General features: G+C 43.9%; 1 protein-coding gene across 1 annotated transcript in view; it reads left to right on the top strand.

The window, feature by feature from the left end:
- Positions 1–1976: 1976 nt before the first annotated feature.
- nrip1b (nuclear receptor interacting protein 1b) overlaps positions 1977–21225 on the top strand; it is a 37071-nt gene continuing 17822 nt past the window's right edge. The window contains exon 1 of the mRNA XM_068331354.1: positions 1977–2702. The gene's annotated coding sequence lies outside the window, so the exon portion shown is untranslated. The remainder of the gene's footprint in view (positions 2703–21225) is intronic.

Genomic DNA, 21225 nt, shown 5'->3' with positions numbered 1-21225 from the left:
CTCCATTTGGTCACTATGTGCTCGGGGGGGCTGTAAATCTCCAGTACTGTGGCAGATATATTCTTTTAACTCTCATATTTTGGACCGCTTCCAAGGCAAGGTCGAATGATTTGTTTGGCAATGCTGACTAAAAGGATGGTTGGGGCGCTTCTTACTTAATTCTCCATTTAAGCGAAAGGCCGTTTTATTCTTCAGCTTTTTGTTATAGGTTCAAGAAATTATTGTACAGGCTCCATTAAGGCCGTCCATTTGTATAGCTGTGGATTACATTTTAACATAAAACAAGTGGAGGTGATGCACAAATGCACTCATGTCGATGTCACAAAATAGGATATTTTTTTGTATTATACTTAATGTTTGCCCAACAAAAAAGAACAAAAAGAGAAAAATTGGTTATAATTATTCAGTGTATGACATTAATAATCATGTTACTGTAAATATTCTGCTTTTCCCAGTGTTGTATTCCACCTAATCTGAGACAAAGAATAAATCAGAATAAAGAGTCATTTGTGCTCCCTCTATGTACATATACAGATACATCCGTCCATATAGGGTCTTTCCTTCAGTGACTCCATTCATTCTTATGACCTTTATGTCGATGTAGCTACAACTGCAGTAGGACAGTGTCAAAAGTTTCAACAGCAATAAATAAGGTAACAGTCAGAGGAGGTTGTGATGACGTACTGAGAGAAGACAAAGCAGGAAAAGTGGAGGTAACGTTCCGTTAGGCTCGGACAGAGTTTCCTTTTCTTCTTTATCTGACCTTTTTTGCTTTTCTTGAACATATTTTTCATGTCTAGCTACAGTACACTCAATCATTGTCTAGCGATATTGCTCCATCTGGTCACATCCGTATTCATAAACTCTCAGAAAAAATGTCGGATCACATACAGAAGCTCCATCGGTATCTTTATTTCTAGCGTAGATCAGGAATGGGCCTTGAGTTGAGACTGAGTCACCGGACCAGTGTGAGTCAAACCGTCAAAATGTCAAGTCGGTCATTATGTGCTATAACTAATGGTTCATTTGCTGGAGGAAAGCCAGGATGCTACCTGGGATCCCACACAGGGATGACACCAGTTTGGATCTGATCTGGAACTGAGTAAAATTCCTGGATTTATAAGGCTTTATAAGAGAGGTTTGAGAAAAACAAAGAGACAACAAATCAGTCAACAAACAAGAGACGGCTGTTTTAAAAAGCTGAAATAAATTCTTATTATGCTTCATTCACAGTTTTGACTCATTCACCACATGACTCTACATGTATTATCTAATGATTTTGATGTCTTCAGCATCATTTCATAGAACGGGTTCAAATATTTGTCTGGTGATGTTTTTTATGTATTCACAGAGATAGACTCTGAAGAACATCATTGTCAGCAAAATACTCAACTAATAATTACACCAATGTGACACCGAATTCTAGGAATCCGGTCAGGGAGGCTTCTTCTCAGAGCGTCATGGGACTTTAGCTGCTGGGTGGAAAAAGAACGGAATGAAGTCCGAAACTTCATTTCAGCGAAAAACACATCAGAAAAACATAAAATACTATTTTTTTTATGCCTTAATGCAAAATAACGCAGCAGTAGCTGCTCAGTCCAGTAAGTCTTGGGCTGGGGGGACCAGAAGGTCGCCGGTTCAAGACCCGTGTCAGGCAGAAAATTCCAATGCGTTGCCAGTTCACCTCCTGAGCACTGCCCAGGTGCCAATGAGCAAGGCGCCGTCCCGTTTATAAGCTGCTCATTGAGGCACACCATGAAGGAGCTACCCGCTGCTCTACCTCTCATCTACATGCTTACAGCCCCCCCCCCCCGTGTGTGTGTACATATATACTATACATGTGATTAACCTAAAACCTAAAAAAAAATCTAACACTAGAGTCAGCATATAATTTTCCTTCGGGAATTAATAAATGAAATTGAATCTTTCATCTTAATCTTAATACTGTATGTAAAAACTCATAAGACTATTGTTACATCTCCTGGTTGCTTAAATTATTACATCCCGCTTCAAAGTTCAGGGAGAAGGCCAGTGTGAGTAAGACCATAGATCAAAGCGCTAGCTTTGATCTATGAAAGTAGGTCAGAGCACAAGCTTTGATCTTTGACCTATGCAAGTAGGTCAGGGTAAAATTTTGAATTCAGTCCCCCTTATTAGAATTATTATTATTAGTATTATTACTATTATTATGACGGTGATGATGATGATGGTGGTGGTGGTGATGATGATGGTGGTGATGATGATGATGGTGATGATGATGATGATGATGATGGTGGGCGCGCGTGCAGCAGGAGGCTGAGTGTTCCTTTAAGGGTGGTGTCAGCAGCAGTCAGTAGGAGGAGTGTGTCCGTGTCTGCTCACTTCTCCACAGCGAGGGGACCGACGCTGAGAATAAACAATTTCCTCTTGACTGCACGCCGCACAGCTCAGCGCTCTTTCGGCCGCAGCGCAAAAAAAAAAAAAAAAGAAAAGAGAAGAAAACAAAATTCAAAACCATAAAAACAGCGATACATTTTTTTTTTCCGACCGTTTTTTTTTTTTTTCTTTTCTTTTTTTTTTTTTTAATTCGAAAGCCTGCCCTCGCCATTTCTGTTTCCTGCCAAGAGTGTCAAGACCGATGCGACTGTTCTCTTTGGATTTGCCTCCTCCTGTCGAATAATAACGATGCGCCTCTCCGGCTGACTGAGGTCTGGACACCGCAGGTAGGGGATCCGCGGATAAACGCACTGTCATATCTGGAGAATTAGAACCGTCGGCGGGGTGGAAATCCACGGGGGTGGATAGTGGGGACACGGAGTCCAGGACTCTGTTGGATCATCGTGTGTTTTTAGATAGGAAAAAGCGTTTCGACCAGAGGCGCATAAGGACGGTGCGCTGAAAACGCTGCATGTGGAGAATGGGCTCCGACCCGAAAGAGAGCCCTGGTAGTCTGTCGGTAATAACCGCCACGGTCTGTAGCCTCTGATCGGTAATAACGGCTCATAATATCAGGGAAAATCTGACCAAAATGAACCTCAAGCGCAATTTCAAGTGTGTTTCAGGCTTTTTTTATTTTTATTTATTTATTTTTTTTATTAATCATCAGGAGCCCGGATGAATAAAAATCCACCCTGTTGGGTTCGTTTAAAACAGAACACACACACACTGTAGGTGTATCCGTGTCAAATGACTTGTCATGTACAGTTAACGTGGTTCATCACATAGGGTGAATACAGGAGACAAGAATCCAGTTTTGAAGTCGCTTTTAGCACCACCAATGGGAAACTCGTCACATTTGCACAATTCTGTACATCAATGACTATTCTTCTCCTTTCGGGTTTTTCCCTTCAGGGGTCGCCACAGCGAATCAGTTGCCTCCATCTAACCCTGTCTTCTGCATCCTCTTCTCTCACACCAACTACCTTCATGTCCTCTTTCACTACATTTATATAAACCTCCTCTTTGGTCTTCCTCTAGGTCTCCTGCCTGGCAGTTCAAAACTCAGCATAATGACTGTACTAGAAAACAACAACAAGGCAGTCAGACTCTGCAACATCCCGCGACACCCCCGAATTCAAAATTTTACTCTGACCTACTTTCATAGGTCAGGGTAAATCAAAGCACTAGCTTTGATCTATTGTCTAACTCACAACTGGCCTTCTCCCTCCTCTTTCTAACTTATCCGGTTCCTGAGTGTATAAAAGTTGAAATTTAACCTTGACCTAGTTTGCTCAAGGTCGAGGTCATCATGTCATTTTCATCCCCTTTGCTGCTTGAGTAATGTGTTTTTTGTTTCATCTTTCTATCTGCAACGGTTGCAAAGATATTTGGTGGACTAACGGGACGAACAAATTCACAAACACTGACAATTAAAATACATCCCCTTCGTGAGATGTAATTACAATTCATCACCTCTTTGCGGGATGTAAAAATTAAAAAGGAAGGCTTTTAAATGAACCCCAAGGTGTTGGGAAGGACCCAGCTGTAGTGACACGTTGATTTCCAGTCATGAATAGGGTGTTAGAATATATTTTGTGAATGAATTAACACTATTTAATGTGAAATCTCCATTTGTGTCCATATCACACCTCACTGGGAGGCTTTAACTCATATTTTGGGGAGGTTGAGATTGGTTCTACATCATATTAATGTGTACCCATCAATTGTACCTTTCATACATACTTGTGTATGCTCTCTGGGTGTCATTTTGTGGTTTGCATGATGGCGTCTCCTCAGGGGAAGTGGACTAATCCCCAGGCATGAACAGTAAACACAGCACAGGTGAAGGCAGCTGAAATGTTGTCCAGCAGTATTGCTGTGTATTGCCACATCCGGTCTGAATTACAGTCAGGAGGAAGGCTGACATTTGGCCTTTTTTTAAAAATGTGCAGCAGTCACTCATGATTTGCAATCGTGACCCATTAATGGTTGTTTTCTACCTGGCTCCCTGTGTTGCCGGCTGTCGGCCTGTCGTAGCCTGTCACTTCACCGTACCATCATGTCAGATATGTTTTGATATACTTCACAGACTGTTAGACTTTTTTTCTCTAGCAGCCATGGAGGCTGACTGAATAGACTCTGCGTAGGTGTTACTGACTGTCCTGTTGCTTCATTGGACTTTGGATCAGTGTGGAGGCGAAAGGGCAGGGGCTGAAGTTTGTTACCGGGCAGAGTACACGGTAACCTCGCGCTCTCAAAGGCCAATTTGCACAGCTTCTCTACAGATGTCGTAATATGAGGATTAAATAAGAAAAAAAAAAACAGGAGGTCTGAGTTAATGTGCTACCTTTCACAGAACCACTCTACAACTAACAATCTAACGTGGAGGAAAGTTCTTTAAAGCCTTTTTAAATACTGTCTGCGTCTGGGGGTCTGGCTTTTAGCCTTTCTTTTGTTGGAACGTTTAAGCTGCTTAATTATTTGACCTGACCTTACACAAGATGTTCAAGGTAGTTCAGCTTGTCCTCATTTGCCATTGATAACAAAAACCTGCACATTTATAGCCCAGCTTTAAAGTTGCAAAAGTACTTAATGTCTGAGTGGTTTGCCACGGCGCTGCCACCCAAGGATCCTTTTTTTTTGTTGGATAATGGAGTGGACCATGAGCTTTTGTGTGGAGCTGCTGTGGAGTGATGTGTCGGCGCCTGCAACACAGGTGGAGGACATTCAAATGTCCAAATGCAAATGATGTTGAGGCTGCTGAAGAGTCAAAAGTCCAGGACTCTGGACTCTAGTCTCTTATCCACTGGCTGCCTTTCATGACAGCGAATCTTATCTGCCATCGCCTCTGCTGCCATATGAAAGTGGCATGTTTTGATGTGTGCGATTGCTCTGCAGGTGTGTCCTACATATCTTTCTTTTTTTTTTTTTCTTTGCAGGTTTTCTAGATTGTTGAAGGCGATTGCAGCATAAAAGCAGAAATGTAATCGCCGAATTGCACGGCTTGCTTCGACTTGGTTGGCTTTTCTTTCTTCTTTAAATAGCTGGGTGTTATGCAAGGTGATGCCAAAGATATGGGAGTAAGAGCCCAGACACTTCTGCTAACAGTCTCTCTAGCTACTGGTGTGCGCCGCCTCAAACCCTCGCTGTCTGTCGGTGGGGGAAGACAAAGTCGAGGACGGCATCCGGCAATTTTGATAACTGAGAAAAACAAACTAATGTGCGATCCACCAGAACAAGTGTCATGCGTTTACTGCAGAGTTTTTGATTTATTACAGACCTGGGAGCTGCCCAGCACTTGTGGTGTTGGCCATCGAACATTGTTCAAGGGCACTTTGACAGTAGATATTGAGGAATAGAAGGGGAATTTCTCATCTGCTCACAGAGCCATACTTTGTCGTCCCGTTGAGGATTCCAACATGAGACCTTTGGGCCACATACTCATTCCTCTAATTGTTTGGTCTCCATAATTCTTGTGCGGAGCATGCATTAAGCCAAATCATTTTATTGTTCTCTTTATGGTTTGTTTGTTCAGTAGAGGCTCGACTCATAACAACACCCAATAATACGGCTGTTATTGGGCGAAGAGAATGAGACGGAAACAATTACGTCGTAAATTACATCATCAGACTTGTGACGTTTGATGAGTCGAATGGACATATCTGTGTCGTAGATGATGAGACAGTTTAAATGGTCATTTTTCAGGGTCTTCAGAGGAGGCGCCCTCGTCTTCTGTTTGACTCCTCTTGTTTATCTCTCAATGCATTTTGCGCAAACATGGTGAACTCTGTAGAGACAGCAATAACACAAAATGCAACACAACAAAGTCAACCTGGAGTTGAGAAATCGAGACGATACTGAACAACATTTTTATTCAGTCATAAATCTCAGTGGGATTCCACTGTTCTCACCTGATCTTGCAAATTTTACTTATTCCCAAATAGAAACTTGCTGTTTAGTCATTATGTCACTGTGTTTTCTCATGATATTCTGTTACCAGAGCATCCAAAGAGCAGGACGGCATCACAAAACAAGGCACAAAACTCCTGAAGTCAATTTCCCTTTCTGAAATGAGATGGTTGCGTAGGCAGTTTTAGAGTATTCCCACTGTGTGCCGCTTAGAAGATAGGCTCCAGTGAGAGGCTGCTGGTTATACATCAGCGCTATCTCGTTCAGAGACAATCACTCGGGCTCCTGTTGGTGCTTCTGTTGTGAACAGAAGGCAACCAAAGTCAATGGGGCTCATTTTGATGACGAGGCAGGAACTGCTAAATGCATCTTTACAGCCATCGCTCCTGGATGCGGGCTGGAATGACAAAATGCGAAAGAAAGAAAGATGGACGCCTCCTTCTGCAACCCCTGAGTGCTATAGCAGCCGGAGCTCATCTGTTGAATGACTCCCCTCCTCCTCCTTGTCTTCTTCCTCCTCATCTTCCTCCTCATCCCCCTTCACCCTCACCTCCAACTCTCCCACCCCCTCGCCTTCACATTTCACCTTGGCCTTGGCGCAATGACAGGCCCCTCAATTATCTCCGGCGATTGATCGCTGCTGATTGCAATTGCCGTGAATTATTTAGACTTTGCTGAAACTGCTCACCGAAGGGGACGGAGGCTAAAAGAGAAAGATTGTCGGTCAAATAAATTACCCACGTGAAGCAACAGCCACGGAAGCCTAACTTTCCACCAAGCAGTCGTGTAAAAGGAGCAAAGAGGAGCGAATAGGAGCTGACTTCCTCCTTGACTCCTTCCCTCCCTCTCTGCCGCCTCCCTTGCTCCTGTAGCAGAGCTGCTGGCCTCAGGCTGTAGAGGTGCAGTAGGAAGATTTCACTACCATTGTGGTGAGTGCACTGCCAGGATGCTGCAGTAAGACAAGGGGAAGGTCTCTGCTTTGTCACAAGCAGGCCAATGTCAGGCATGACGGAGTCGGAGAGCTCCAAGGGGAATGAGGACAGATGCTCACAGACGGGAGAATACCCAGCCTGTGTTTACATGGATAGACAGTGTATATCTCCCTGTTGCAAAGGAATACTCAGTGTAAAGACAGCTGATATTTCCAGATCGGATTTCAGCTGCAACAATCAGGTGTTGCACGTAGATTAAAAGTTAGCCGGCGTACAGCTCCTGTTGGGCCTGGCTGGAAAGAAAACCCAGCTTCTGGTGGGGCATCGGGATCAGCATACGTCCTTGGCATCGTCAAAGACGCCAAAAGGGGTTGAAGGCTAGAACAAAGGGTCAGAAAAGTCCAGAGACCGAGGTCGGCCGTTATTCAGCTGTCCTATTTTAACCAGGTTATGTGGCAGGAGGAGCGGGGGCTAAGTGAAAATGCCACTCATTCCTGAAGAGTCCCTGGCCTCGTCAAGGTTAGTGGCTTGTCTTTGTAAGTTGAGGGATTGATGCATGAGCCTGTCTGGCGCTGAATTCAAAGTCCAAAGCTGTCACAGGCAGCAGCTCCCTCCCTCCCTACCTCCCCTCTCTCCCCTCCCTCTCTCCCTCTCTTTGCAGGCTATCACAGGGCCCCGTCCTTCCCAACTTCTTAGCAGCCTGTCCTTTTGGGAACCTTGAGCAGCCCAGGCAAGGACACAGTGTCTGGTGCAGTAAGCCTGTGCAGAGGAGGAGGCTTTACGTAACGTTCTGCTTTAAACATGGGTGTATGACTTCCCTGACATGGAGCAGTGCGGTGCAGAGCTGCAAACCTCGCCGTCTTCTCGTCCCCCCTCCCGGACAGGAGGGGAACGGATAGATCCCCGCAACTTAATTATATCTTTCTCCTTTAAAAGCTTTCGTTTGAAATTAAATTTTCCTAGGCAATTAACTAAAGAGGGAGTTTTCAGAATTTATGAATGAATGATGGATATATTGCACAGGACGACGGGGCAGGGAGGGGGGGGGGGAGGATGCATATGCAGTATATGCTTCCAGCCTCCGTCGGCGAGATTTGTTTCTGCCGCCAAAGGGGTGAAGTTCGGAGAAAATTCAGGCATCATTAAACGATGAATCTGAGAGCTGCTCATCATAGTACGCCTTCTTCTGTCAATATTTGGGTTACCTTCAGTAAGATCATGTGATCGCTCATGTGCTTTCACATTTCTTACTCAGGATGGTTGGGAAAGACGAGAGCTGGGGTTTCCCTTCGTTCATTGACGTCTTGTAGAAGTTTGATAGAACTCTCTGATTGTTAACGTTTCTACTCAATCCAAATCCTCCTTTGGCGTTAGCGGTAATTGTGTAACTTTTTGGCTTCTAGTGATGAGCTGAATTGTTGCTGGGCAACAAGGGACCTGTGCGGGTGGCCACGGAGAGCCTGAGCTATGTGAGTTCAGATAGACCTGCAGCGCATTATCTGGGTTCCCAAAAGAGATATGACATCGACTCCTCTTTGAAATACCTCTTTTTTTTATGTGTGCCTATTGTTACAAGCGAAATGATTTGCTGTTGATCTAAAGTAATACGTTATTAGGCTCTGTTTGCTAGGATGCATGAACAGCGGCCTTGTAATGGCTCTTTCATTACAGATTCCCTTTTCGTCGTCATTAAATATTTCAACAAAATACATAAATGACTCATCGCGCGGATGATTAAATATGTGGCACATGTCTTAATGGAGGAATGAATGCATTCCTGCTCTTCAAAGCAAGTTATGGAGCACATTTGGCATAACCCCAGCCCCCTTCTTGTGCTGAAAGTGGTCTCTTGAATTCCTAAAACATGCCTCTTCTTTTTTTGTGAAGCTTCAGCCCACTTTTAAATCCATTAGTTAGGTGGCACCATTCAGCCTGTCCACGCAAGAGCAGGGTGAACACACCGAAAAATTTGAGGCTCAGATGTCCAGCTTTCTCATTGCAATGTTAGAAGGAGCACGGTAGCAAAGAGGCCATTTGATAGTCCGGAGAGCATGGCATTGATGACTTGAGGCAGCCATATGACCTATTACCATGAGAAAATGGACTGGTGACCAGAAGATTGCTGGCTCATACTTTACTCACCCTCTACCCTTGAGCGAAGGCAATTAACCTGGATTCCTCCAGTAAATATCCAGCTGTAGAAATGAAAGGAGATGCGCAAGAGTGATAATCGTGTAAGTGACTTTGAATAAAAGTGTCCACTAAGCAGGAAGATTAATACAGCTAATAGAATCATAGCTTGTGTTTTCAAGTTATCAAGGACCCAGGACTGCTGCAGGAGTACGGAGTCACCCCTCCTCCCGCTTGTCTGTCTTTATTCATTCTCCCTCGCTCACATTCACAGACGTGTCTATTTTCCTGTAGCTTTAAGGCCAAAAACACGACCTTGACCTGATTGCTAAAGGGCTTTTTAAGTAACTCTCCAGAAAGAGATCCAATCATGTGACACCCTTCACCCAGCCTCACCCCCTATCCTCTCTCCTGACCTTGTATGTCTATGAGGACGAGGGGGCGGAGACAGCGGATACGGGTGTGCATGCATGCAGCTGCAGGGCCTGTCATTCAATCCGGTAATCACCCCAAGGTGAAGCGGGGTCAAGGTCATGTTCGAATTAGCATTTGCAACTCCGACGATCCCCGCCCAGCCCGGATCTTTATTTGGTTTCCAACTGGTCGGGCTGCGGTGATGAAATGAGCAAGTTTAGTCATCCTCTCAACTCTTAATCACTGATACCAGCGTATGTCAGGGAAAGGTTGTTTCAAATCCAGACTGATTCATGTCCAGAGTGAGCTGGCTGCTAGGATTTGTGTTGTTGCAGTTGCCTTCACTCGCTCCCTGCAGCTGCCCCGCTTTCTCTCTGTCTCTCTCTGTCTCTCTTTAAAGCTCATTACAGTGTTTGAGTATTTTTATTTTAGTAAGTTTACATTCTTGCCTCTTGGATATGTTTACCATATGGCTGGGTAGATGATCCCGGCTCACTTGGCTATGATTCGATCACCCTCCGCTCTAGTCTGATTTGTCTTTAAAGAATTTGCTAATCTAGTGGATTTATTGTTGTTATCCTTTTATGCAAGTTGCAGGCAAACGCGTGAACATTTGCCCACATTGAACAGACCTGCTTGAATGTAAGAAAAATGTAGTGTGATGTACCAAATTGAAATTAAGTTAAGTTTAATTTAGCTAAATGAAAAATTGCCCTTCACGCAATCTACTGGAAATCGTATTTAGATGTCTGGTTTGTTCAGGAGTCCATTGAAGATACTGTTGTTTTATACAAACCTGTTGCTGCTGCCATTATCAACACACGATACGTCTGACCTGACCTGAATTAAATTAATGGGTAAAAACATGTAAATAGTCATTTTTCTAAAGTGCGTACTGCAATAATCCTAGTACGCATTGATTTATATCAACAATAGTAAAATATTTGAATAAATATTAATTCATTTATGTGGTTATTTATCTTACATTTATGCCTCTGTTCACATTCTGGAATTTTCTTTGACCCCTCTGTTTTGAGTGTGTGTCTGAGAACATTTCGCCTGGACGACCACTACCCCTCCATCCCCGAAACAAAGGGGACACACTTTCCTACAGGGGAGTTCAGGAACAGAGGGGTAGGAATTAGTGGGAGAACCAGGATTGGGTTTAAGACTGAGACAAAAAGAACCTTAATCTTTGATGCAAGTAGGGTCTTGGGTTTCATAGTCTCTTCAGACTCTGGATAGAGTAAGACAGGTTTAAGCATTGTGGCCAAGATGGACGGAGAGACTCGACTGTCGGCGTTTAGGTGATTTAGATGAGCATATATCCCACGCCAAGAGATGTTTGAACACTTAGAGTGCCTTTACTTTTTCACTTTGACAAGTATTAAAATTATATTTGAGGGCTTATTTATCAGACTTTTTACTATAATCACGGATGGGCCCCAGCGGGAGCCGAACTCCAGATCCTGGCACTGATGGCGCAGTGCTCTCCCCCGTGGTCCCAGCACTTTAATAATCTTTCTTGATTGTGTGGAGAGACTCAGACACACCTAATATAAAGGTGATCTCCTGCTAGGACGTGACTTTTAAAATCAGATACTGGTTTGCCACCCACCTGGAATTGCTGTATGCTGGAGGAGTAAGCTGTAGCTAGCATGTGTTGACTTTTGGCTTCAACCTATTGCTGGAGTTTGTCTTGTGTAACAGTTTTACATCCAGAGAGAGCAGCGGGATGTAAGTGTTGCTAACTGGACTCATTCTAAGTTAAGCCTTGTTTGGGTTATGAAGGGTAATGGATGCTAGAGCCAGGCATCAACATGTGAGACCCTTTTTTAATGGTAGCACACCAAGGATTTGCAGAGAGGAGCTGAGGGCTTGTGTAACAGTGTTTACACTTGTGGGGTTAGTGCTGGCACAAGAGCCAGACAAATGTGGTTTATCCAGGGCCTCTTTCTCTCTAAGCCACCTTCCCTTCCATTCAGTGTTGACCTTGGTGCTTACGAGGAGGCAGGGCTTGACCTATATCCACCCCCTTAACAGGAACTAGAACCTCCACCAGCCCTCGCCAAATAAAGAGACCTGACACTCTGCTCTACTTGCGCCAACAGCCATATTTTCTGCACTTTTCCACACCAGAGTTAAGATTCAGCAGAGCTCCATGGGTTTAGCAGCGTGTCTGGCAGCAGAGGAAAGTGGAGCAGCAGTGCTTCGTGATAGGTCTCTGAGGCACCAACATGTCTGTGTGCACTAGGTCACCAATAGCACGCAGGGACTTAGCAATGGGCTAGTGAAAGTTTAGCAGCAGGTCAGCGCTCCTCTGGAGTGTCAAGCAATGGAGGGATGCAAACAAGTAGGCACGCAAACACGTGCCTTTGCTAGCATCCAGTGAGGGTTATGATCTGGCATGTCTAATGCGAGGCTAACGATAAGGATCAAAGAGCTATCTGACATCCACTAGTAATTCTGTGGTTTAAGAAAGGCTAAGATCTGTGAAATCGTGCTAATGTATGAAAAGCCGGCCCGGATATGGCCTTTAAACCAAACCTCAGATTAAACAATCATGCATCGTGTCAGACATTGATATCAGAAGTAGATCAAAAATTTTTTTTAAGTCTGAAGGTAAAACGCGCCTCATTGTCACTGAAGTAGTTTGATCTGAAAAGGTCAAAGTTTTTGAAACACTAATAATGAGATACAACTTGCAATGCTACGCATAACTGTTGAGCAGAAGCTAAACAAAGGTTGCCAAGTGACACCAAGTCACCGAGCGATGTGCGGTGGTTTTTGGCTGGGGCATTAATATTTAAATTAACAGTCAAGAGTGTGTGTTGATGAGACATTTCACAACTCAAACAGGAATCCAGCGCTGATACCAAGGCCATCTGAAAACAAAGTGTTTGTAACCGAATGTAAGTCTGGGCCTTTATCGGAGGAGCGTGTCTCTCAATGGGAGTCGTGGTTGATGTATAAAGGGATTCAGAGAGGGTTGCATGAGCAAGAGCAGCTTAGGGAGGGGAGGGGGGTTGCATGAGAGCATCTTGCGTGATCTGAGATATATCACGAGCTGTCCTAACCCACACAGAGGCATTCGGGGTGGGGGGGGGCAAGGTCATGCTACCAAGCATTAGGGCAACTCCCAGGACAGCTAGCCTCATGATAGCTTCCCCTAGCCAAGAAAAACTCCCAAGTTTTCCGGCTGGGTGACATGTCATACCTTCATTGGTGTTAAGTGACTGCAAAACAGAGTGTGTTCACATGTGTTTAAATAAGGCAGGGGATCCTAGTTAGCATTCTGGGTAAGACACAGATAGAGACCACCAGGAAGAGGAGTGTTGAGATACCCGATGGTGTCTAATGTCAGGAGAAATTGTTGCATGAACTTTTTTTTTTTTTTTTTTGATAATGTTTCTTCTATTCCAAAGGTTACAGGAACACATCACCAAAATGCAGGAACTCATCACAAAGATTCTTCCCTTTTGTTTCTCTCTCTCTCTCTCAAAAAGTAAAAGAGATGATTGTGGAGAATGGATAAATTATTTTTCTTAATTTTTTTCTTAGTTTTTTGCTTTTTTTAGTTTGATAAATGTTTAAAGGTTAGATGTTTCTTTGTTCAGAAAACGCACAGTACGATCGAGAATCCTCTTTACATGAATCACTTTTGGATTTCGTGTCAACGTGATTATTTTGTAATTTGACTTTTATGTATAAACGTAATATTCAAAATCAAAAATCATATCTCTGTCTCTCTCTCTCTCTCTCTCTCATTCTTTCTCTCTCTTTCTCAATGTCTCCCTCGATCATGCTCTGCACAACTCTTTGCACGATCTTAGGGAGGGGAGGAAAAAAAAAAAAAGAAGAAAAGTGGGTCAGGGCGACCTATTTTTTTTTCCCACAGTTCACAGAGGCAGAGGGTGGTGGTGTTATCGTCAGTTAGACGTGGAGCAGGGCCTGATGGGGAGGCAGGGCCTTGTCGCGAGACGCAGCCTTCCAGAACTGGGTCAGCGGCAGAGGCTACGTCTTGTAAACGGCTTGTCATACTGGGGAGAAAAGCTGCAAATGAACCATAGATTATACGCCCCAAGCTGAGCGCTGAGGTCTCCTCACTCCCCAGCCACGCACTTCAAAAAACACACGCACATGTAGGCATTACAGTGGAGCAGGAGTCTCTGAAGCCCTGCCACCTCCTATAAGTTCCTCTCTCCCCTCTCAGTCTTCAGTAATAGCGTTTGATTACCGCAGTCAGACCTGACAAGCTCAAAGCCTTCGCCACACGCACTTTTAAGCAAAGGATCTTTTCACGTTTCTCCGGCTCCAGCACGCGGGTTGCTGTTTGCTAAATATAGTCTGCTTTCTCCCACATTTGCTTGACTTTATTCAGGTCAGGTTATTTACTGTACCAAGTTCAACTGTGGCTTAGAAACGAGCAAAACAGATGCTTATTCAGCCGCAGTGACCTCTTTGCATATCATCTGTGCCAATGCCAAAGCAGCCAGGAAGTAAAGAGACGATTTGTTTAGTTGTCTTTCGAGAGATGTTTGGTACTTACCAACAACAAGCTTTTGAAACATCTGCTCAAACGAATCACCTATCGTTTATAAAAAAATTTAAATTTCCTTCGTGTGGACTTTATTTTGGGTAAATTACTATCTAAAAAAATGCGGATGATGTCATCCACAAATATTTGTCCTCCGTCCATCCGTCTTTACTCCCCCAGCTGGTGAACCGTCGCAGAGACGGCCTTCAGATTCATGCAGGTGATGCATTTTGGGTATCTTTGGGGGTCTATGTGATGGCAAAGGTCATATCCCTGAATCTCATCAGAGTTCACAATAGATGGCATTACCATTCTAAAATGGTAGTCGGTCTTATCTTGACACATTTTCCAGGGTCAAAAGTCAAGATGGCTGATGCTAACGCTGATTCCAACTTACCGTTTCTAGGTCAAAGGGGCGTGTTCACCTGTTGGATGTGCTGAAGGGTGTTTTACATCTTTTACAAGGGGGGTGTATCGGAATTGTCAGTGCTTGCGTGTTCGCCCGTCCGTCCGTCTGTTAGTCCACCAAATATCTTCGCAACCATTGCAGGTAGAAAGATGAAACAAAAAGCAGATTATGGCAGCAAAGGGAATGAACATGAGATGATGACCTTGACCTTGAGAAAACTATGTCAAGGTCGAATTTCAACTTTTGTACACTCAAGAACCGGATAAGATAGAAAGATGAAGGAGAAGGCCAGTGGTGAGTAAGACCACAGATCAAAGCTAGTGCTTTGATCTATGAAAGTAGGTCAGGGTAAATCAAAGCATAGGTAGATCAGAGCTTTGATCTTACCTATGCTTTGATTTACCCTGACCTGTGAACGTAGGTCAGGGTAAAATTGTCAGAGACTGCAACATCCATTGACGTACCCTGACCTACCCTGAAAGTAGGTCAGAGTAAAATTTAAAATTCAGGAGTGTTATGGGATGTTGCAGTCTCTGACTGCCTCAAGTTTAAGATGTTTTGCTTCTATAGAGAAATGATCCCACCGTTTCTCAGGATTAGAAGCAAAACTCTTTCACTGTGATTTTCTGACGGTGTGTTATTTATTATAGTTTTGCTAAAATTAGACTAAGACTGTCCGTATACCACCCTGCCACTCCAACTGAATTGTAACCCTCGGTTTTTGTGATACATATCGTATCACCATTGCCTTGCCAGCACTCAGCCCTGATCGTCACGTATCCGTGATATTTATTTCACGTGGGATGTCTCCGGTTCACTGTTTAACAACCTTTGTGTCTTCTTTGACCAAGCGGGTTAAACGCTGGGCTTGTTCTCCTCACAAATGACTGAGAACCGGGGCTTATTCTTGCATTGGGGTCCACTTATGGAGCAGTGCAATTTTCAGGCAGTAGAGCTCGCTCATATTTCACTATGTGGAACAAATCTGCCTGTAATGAATCTCCGAGGACGCCGTGGTATCTTTACAACCGAGCGTGCTTTTTGGCTCTTGGGGGGAGTGGGAATCTATAGTGGGCCTTTTAATATTTCAACAGACTCATCCTCCTGATTTAAAACTAGATGTCTGTGTTTGGTGAGGGGGATTTAATAGCAAATTAGCACAAGGTTCATTAGAATTTGTGTCTTTTTATTAAAAAAAAAAAAAAAACCCTCCTATTTTAGTCTTGACTAATGTTAATCACATTGGTTTCGCTCTGTGTAAAAGCTGCTCTATTAGCTAAGGTGTCATACTAACAAACATAACATAATATCCCGAGGTAGGGCTGAACATGGTGGTGGTGGTGGGGGGAATCGGATTAGCAGCCCGGCTCTCCTCAGCGCCGCTACTCCCGATTCCTGCCGCTGCCAGCCTGCAGACCTGTCTAATGTTATTCTTAGCCCCAGAACTTCATGTCTCTGTGCAAAAGCCCCTTAACACTAATTGAGGCTACTGCTCGTGGCTCATGTCGCTCAACAACAACCTCTGAGGGGCTTGTATGCGTGTCAGCGTCTGTCTTTTTATGTGCGTATGTGTGAAGGTGAGACGTGCTGAGTGGGTGGTTGGGGAGAGGAACCAGTCAGAACCAGCGCTTGGCCACTCTGACCAATTTTGTTGATTTTTTTGTGATTAGAAGCCACAACAGTGCCTTTAGCAGATGGTTTCCAGCAGGCCCTGCGTATGACATGTGATAACATTGCAGTTTTGAAAGGTCAGCCATGAAGGGAACTAGCAGGAGGGCTGGGCTGGCCTCACACGCTGTCCCGCGGTGTGTGTGTGTGTGTGTGTGTGTGTGCCGTCAGGTCAAAAGAGATGGCCTGTTATGAATTTTCAAAAGTCTCAGTATTGAACACATCGCTAACAAGGCAGTGCAAATATTTACTGTATTACTTGAGCCCGGTGCCCTCGAGCTGCAGTTACAGGGAGGGTGCAGCAATATTTGCATGTTGATAAAAAAAAAAAAAAAATCCTTCTTTGTGCTTTTACAGTAGGCTCAGCTCTGGTGCAAGAGTTCAACGGGGCAGAGCTGGACTTTGGACCGTGCTGCTTTCCTTGAAAAAAAAATCTTCATTGGGACCCAGCATGTCATCATCAACCTGTCAAAACAATGGCTTCCAGGCGCCGCCCCCTTCTCTTAGTTAGAGAGCTTTTTGGTCGGGCTGTAAGCCACTCATCCTTGGAACTGAGGCTGGAATATTTGTTTTGAAGCTACAGGTCACTCTGTGCCAATGGCTTCGAAGCGGAGTGTGGGAGAAAAGCAGCTTGGAATTTTCTCGTTCATAAACAACACCTCTGGAGTGGACGGACACCTCCCTGACACAGGTGTATTCCATAAAGACCCCTCCCCCCCCTCCATCCCAACCCCCCAAAAAAAACAAAACACCACCACCGCTACATTATGAAACGACGCCGGGCTCTGTTCGAGGAGGAGATGGTTTAAAAATAAATCAGTGCAGGCCGGTCAGACATTTTGAAATTCTGTTTCTATCTCGGTCTGATAGAGAGGTTAAAGATACAGCATCCTGATAAATCTCTTCCCACCAGGGGGAACAGATAAGGAGTGGCGTAGATTGAATAAAAGGGCTGAAGAGAAATAGGGAGGATAACTTCAGGGGGAGGAGGGGGGAGGGGGGGCTGAGATGTCTATCAGGCCTCGTGAAGGCTTTTTTTTTTTTTTTTTTTGTCTTGCAGATCCAGTTCAAGGGCGCCCGCAGGCGAGGCAGCTCTCGCTCTTGCCGTGCCAACACTGCTGCTCAAGGTCATATGAGCCAGCCCTGTGACATTAAAGAGGAACAGGAAAGGGGAACGGCAAGGGAGCGGGGGGGGGCAAAAAACGTCGACCGCAGACATGCACACACACACACACTGTCACACATAAATGAGCTGTAGGTGGAAAAAAGAAGGATCTTTCCTGTAAGTTTCTGCAGAGGCGTCTGGGTCTAGGGTGGATTTTGTTCGGGCAAGAGCTTTTTAAGGGCAGTAATGAGAGTGTCTTATTCTCTCTGCACAGAGCCAAGAGATGCTTGGGTAACTGCTTTGTAGTTGCCAGCTCCAGTGTGTGTGTGTGTGTGTGTGTGTGTGTGTGTGTGTGTGTGTGTGTGTGTGTGTGAGAGAGGAGAGGGAAAGATGGAAGAGAGAAGTCACTGTGATAAACCTCAGGGGAGGGAGGTAAAGTCGAGAAAAAAGGTCTTAAAGTTATTTAAAGGGACAGCGGCCAGTTGAGGGCTGAGACTCAAATGTGTTTTCACTTAAATGAATGTCACCATTTTTTATTTTTTTTGACCATCATGCATTTCACTCCAGATCGCACACACCCGTGAACTATTGTGCATCAAGTTCGGGTGGTGTCGATATAGAAAGTAGCTGCCGGTTAAAGCGTGTGACTGTTTGTTATTAGACTTCATACCAAACTGTCACAACACAAACGCACAAGAGTTCTCTTCATGCTTTCTGGATTCCAACTGGTTGCACGGCACACACGTGCGGTCGATTATATATATATATATATATATATAATGTTTCTCGCGTGATGTCTTTTTAAGGAAAGGAGGAGGAGCTGTCCTGTCTGTTGTTGCCATAACAACGCACACAGGCCTTGATGCTAGTATTTTATGTCGCGCAAACTAAAGAGTTCCGACATGGGAAGTATGATCCTTGCTTAAATCGCTCTGAATAGCAGCTAAATGAAATGGAATGAGCATTTTTGTCGAATCAATGAATATCGACTGAATGGATATGAACTCGATTGCTCATCAGTGACAAACGGGGTCATGCGGGGGGACGTTGGTTACAGTAGGTCGGACCAGTCCTGAGCTGGGTGTTGGTTAAAAAAAAAAAAAAAAGTGATGATACAGAAACCAGCACTTCATTTGATACCCATCATCTGAGGGGAGGCGTTCGGTTGCATACAGGCGTGTCGCATATCCAGGTCTTTTGAAATTATTGTCGGTATCTCAGCGCTAAGAACTGCCAAAGCTGTCGAACGCCCCGTGTTCGACTTCACCGCATCGCAGACTGGGGGGGTTGTAGCTGCTGTGGTTGGGGAACAGACATTACATCTAATATTTGATATGATCGGCTGTGAATAAAAAACATACAGGTAGTGCACTTTGTCTCATTCTGGTTGGATGCGTGTTTTATTTTACAAGACTTTAATGCGATAGTGTTGTGGGCTCCTTCAGGTGAAGGATGACTTGAAAGCATCAATGGCATTGCTCCAACTTTAGCATAAACACTGATGTAAAATTTTTGAATATTCCAATTGCTTCTGTTTAATTTGTACAACATAATAATTAAATTAGATGCTTATTAAGATAAAAGTAGTTCAAAAATTTTATTTCTATGTAATCTTCAGCCAGTATTTGATAAACACAGACCTTATTGGAGTCTAACAGGTGAGTTCATTAAGATAACGCTCGTCATATTTTTTCGCTTGGGACATCGATTAAACTTTAATTGATTTTTCATCTGCGGTTTCTGGACAGACATCAGAAAGTCAACTTGAACCTTGTTGATTGTGTTAATTGGGATTTGTGGAGGTAGCGGTTGCACATTTCCATTACGGTATCGTCATTAAAAAAAAGGGGGGGGGGCGGGGCTCATCGCTGAATATCGACCGTGTATCCTGAGAGCGTCGCTCAGAGGATCCAGTCTGCGCTGACTGGCTTGTCCACTTCTTGTTTACGTCGTGTCCGCTGGTCGGTCGGTCGGTCGGTCGGGTGGGTGGGTGTCGCCTTGCATCGCCCGTGACGTGACTGCTCAATGTCTTCTCCAACGAAGGCGCACAGATGCTCACATCAGGGGGAGCGCGTCAGAGTGTTGTCGTGATTCCAGAAACCATCTATTAGCCCCAGAACCTCTGCTCAGGTCTCTGTTTTTGGCAGCAGGTATCGTATTGAGGAGAAACTCTGGATCACTACCAGCCCCGTAACAGAGGGTCTGAACTTTGACCCCCACTTCTGATAGAAATGAAAGAGGGTTTACCTTTTCCGGAATCCATTCTCGCTTTATGCACTTTAATTAAGCCCTGAGAAGATGTTATGCTCTTATTTCGCCAATATGTTTTACCAATATGAAATGATTTGGGATTTAAAAAAAAAAAAAGTACAAGGTGAAAGTACTTTGGGAGATTTTTTTTGGACGAAGCTGAGCTTACGTTCTCTGGAACAAAGCTATCAACGTCATCTAAATTTCTTGGTAGATGCGAAAGTACAAGCAGACGTTCTATGAATTCCCCAAAGTCAGTCAGGCCTCTAATGAAGCCGCTTCAGGCCATGCATCAATATGACATCACAGATTAAAATCTGAAAAGTTGGGAGCACTCGAGGTACTTTCAGTGCTGGAAGAACAGAGCGAGGACTGGCTGACAGAACTCTGAGTCATTATAATAACAATCACAGAAGCGGGTGGAGACGCGGTGATAAAGCCTAACAAATATTTCTCAAGTATTCTCAGAACTATGTGTTGTGTCTGTGGAAATAAGGAAGGTGTTCTGAGATGAACTTTAGAGTCGCTCGTATCGCGCGTTATTACACCTTTTTCCAAATATTATGAGATTTTTTTAAAAAAAAGAGTCATCCCAAATTCTTTCCGCCCCAAAGAATAAAGTTTTTTTAATATAGCCTAAAAAAATTAAGAGACGTATAGGAGGGGGTGTCTATTTGGTAGTAACATTGTAATATATGTGACCCACAACTACAAGATGTAACACTTAGAATGTAGCACGTAGCGATTAGCTCGAAGGATGAAAACAACCGAAAACGTCTTCAGATTGGGGCGGCGGCGTGACGTCCTCCTGATCCGCCCTGCTCTTTTGTTCTGGAACAAGGCGTGTTATTTTTTAAGCATGTGGTTGAACGGCGTTGTTCTGATGTGGTTTGCTTTAGTGTAAATAAAGAAAAGGTGTTTTTTAGGAAGATCCTGCTTCAAACACAGTTGAGTGTCATCTGCAAAAAAAAATAAAATAAAATAAAATGTTCAAAATGACTGCTCCAGACCAGACATTCAAAATCACCCTTGTTTTAATGAGCGCCAGTCAACACAGTCGGCATATTTTATAATCTCTGTTGCATAATCCCATGAGCATATGCACAGTTTATACATTTTTATCTCTTTGATTTGTATGTCAGGCTCTCCATTCATCCCATTACATATACACTAAAATAGATGCCTTGATAATGTGAAGGGGTTTTACTCCTTAATTTTAAGGAGCAGTCAGAATTTACATCTGGATCCATTGATTAGTAAGTGAATAATTTTCAAACTGTAATCCCTTTCACTGTACTTCCCTACTGGAAAAAAAAGAAAAAAGTAATCACATTACTGAGACAAGGTGGCATAAAGAGTAAATGGATTTACAGCAACGGAATTCTAATGAAAACCAAAGCATTGCTACTTTGGAAAAAAAAGTCACTTCCAGTAATGAATAATAAATTGACAT

Source organism: Antennarius striatus, chromosome 13, assembly GCF_040054535.1.
Source record: "Antennarius striatus isolate MH-2024 chromosome 13, ASM4005453v1, whole genome shotgun sequence".
NCBI classification, from domain to species: Eukaryota; Metazoa; Chordata; class Actinopteri; order Lophiiformes; family Antennariidae; genus Antennarius; species Antennarius striatus.
The sequence above is the reverse complement of the archived record's forward strand: the minus strand, read 5'-3'. Positions and strand labels throughout refer to the sequence as shown.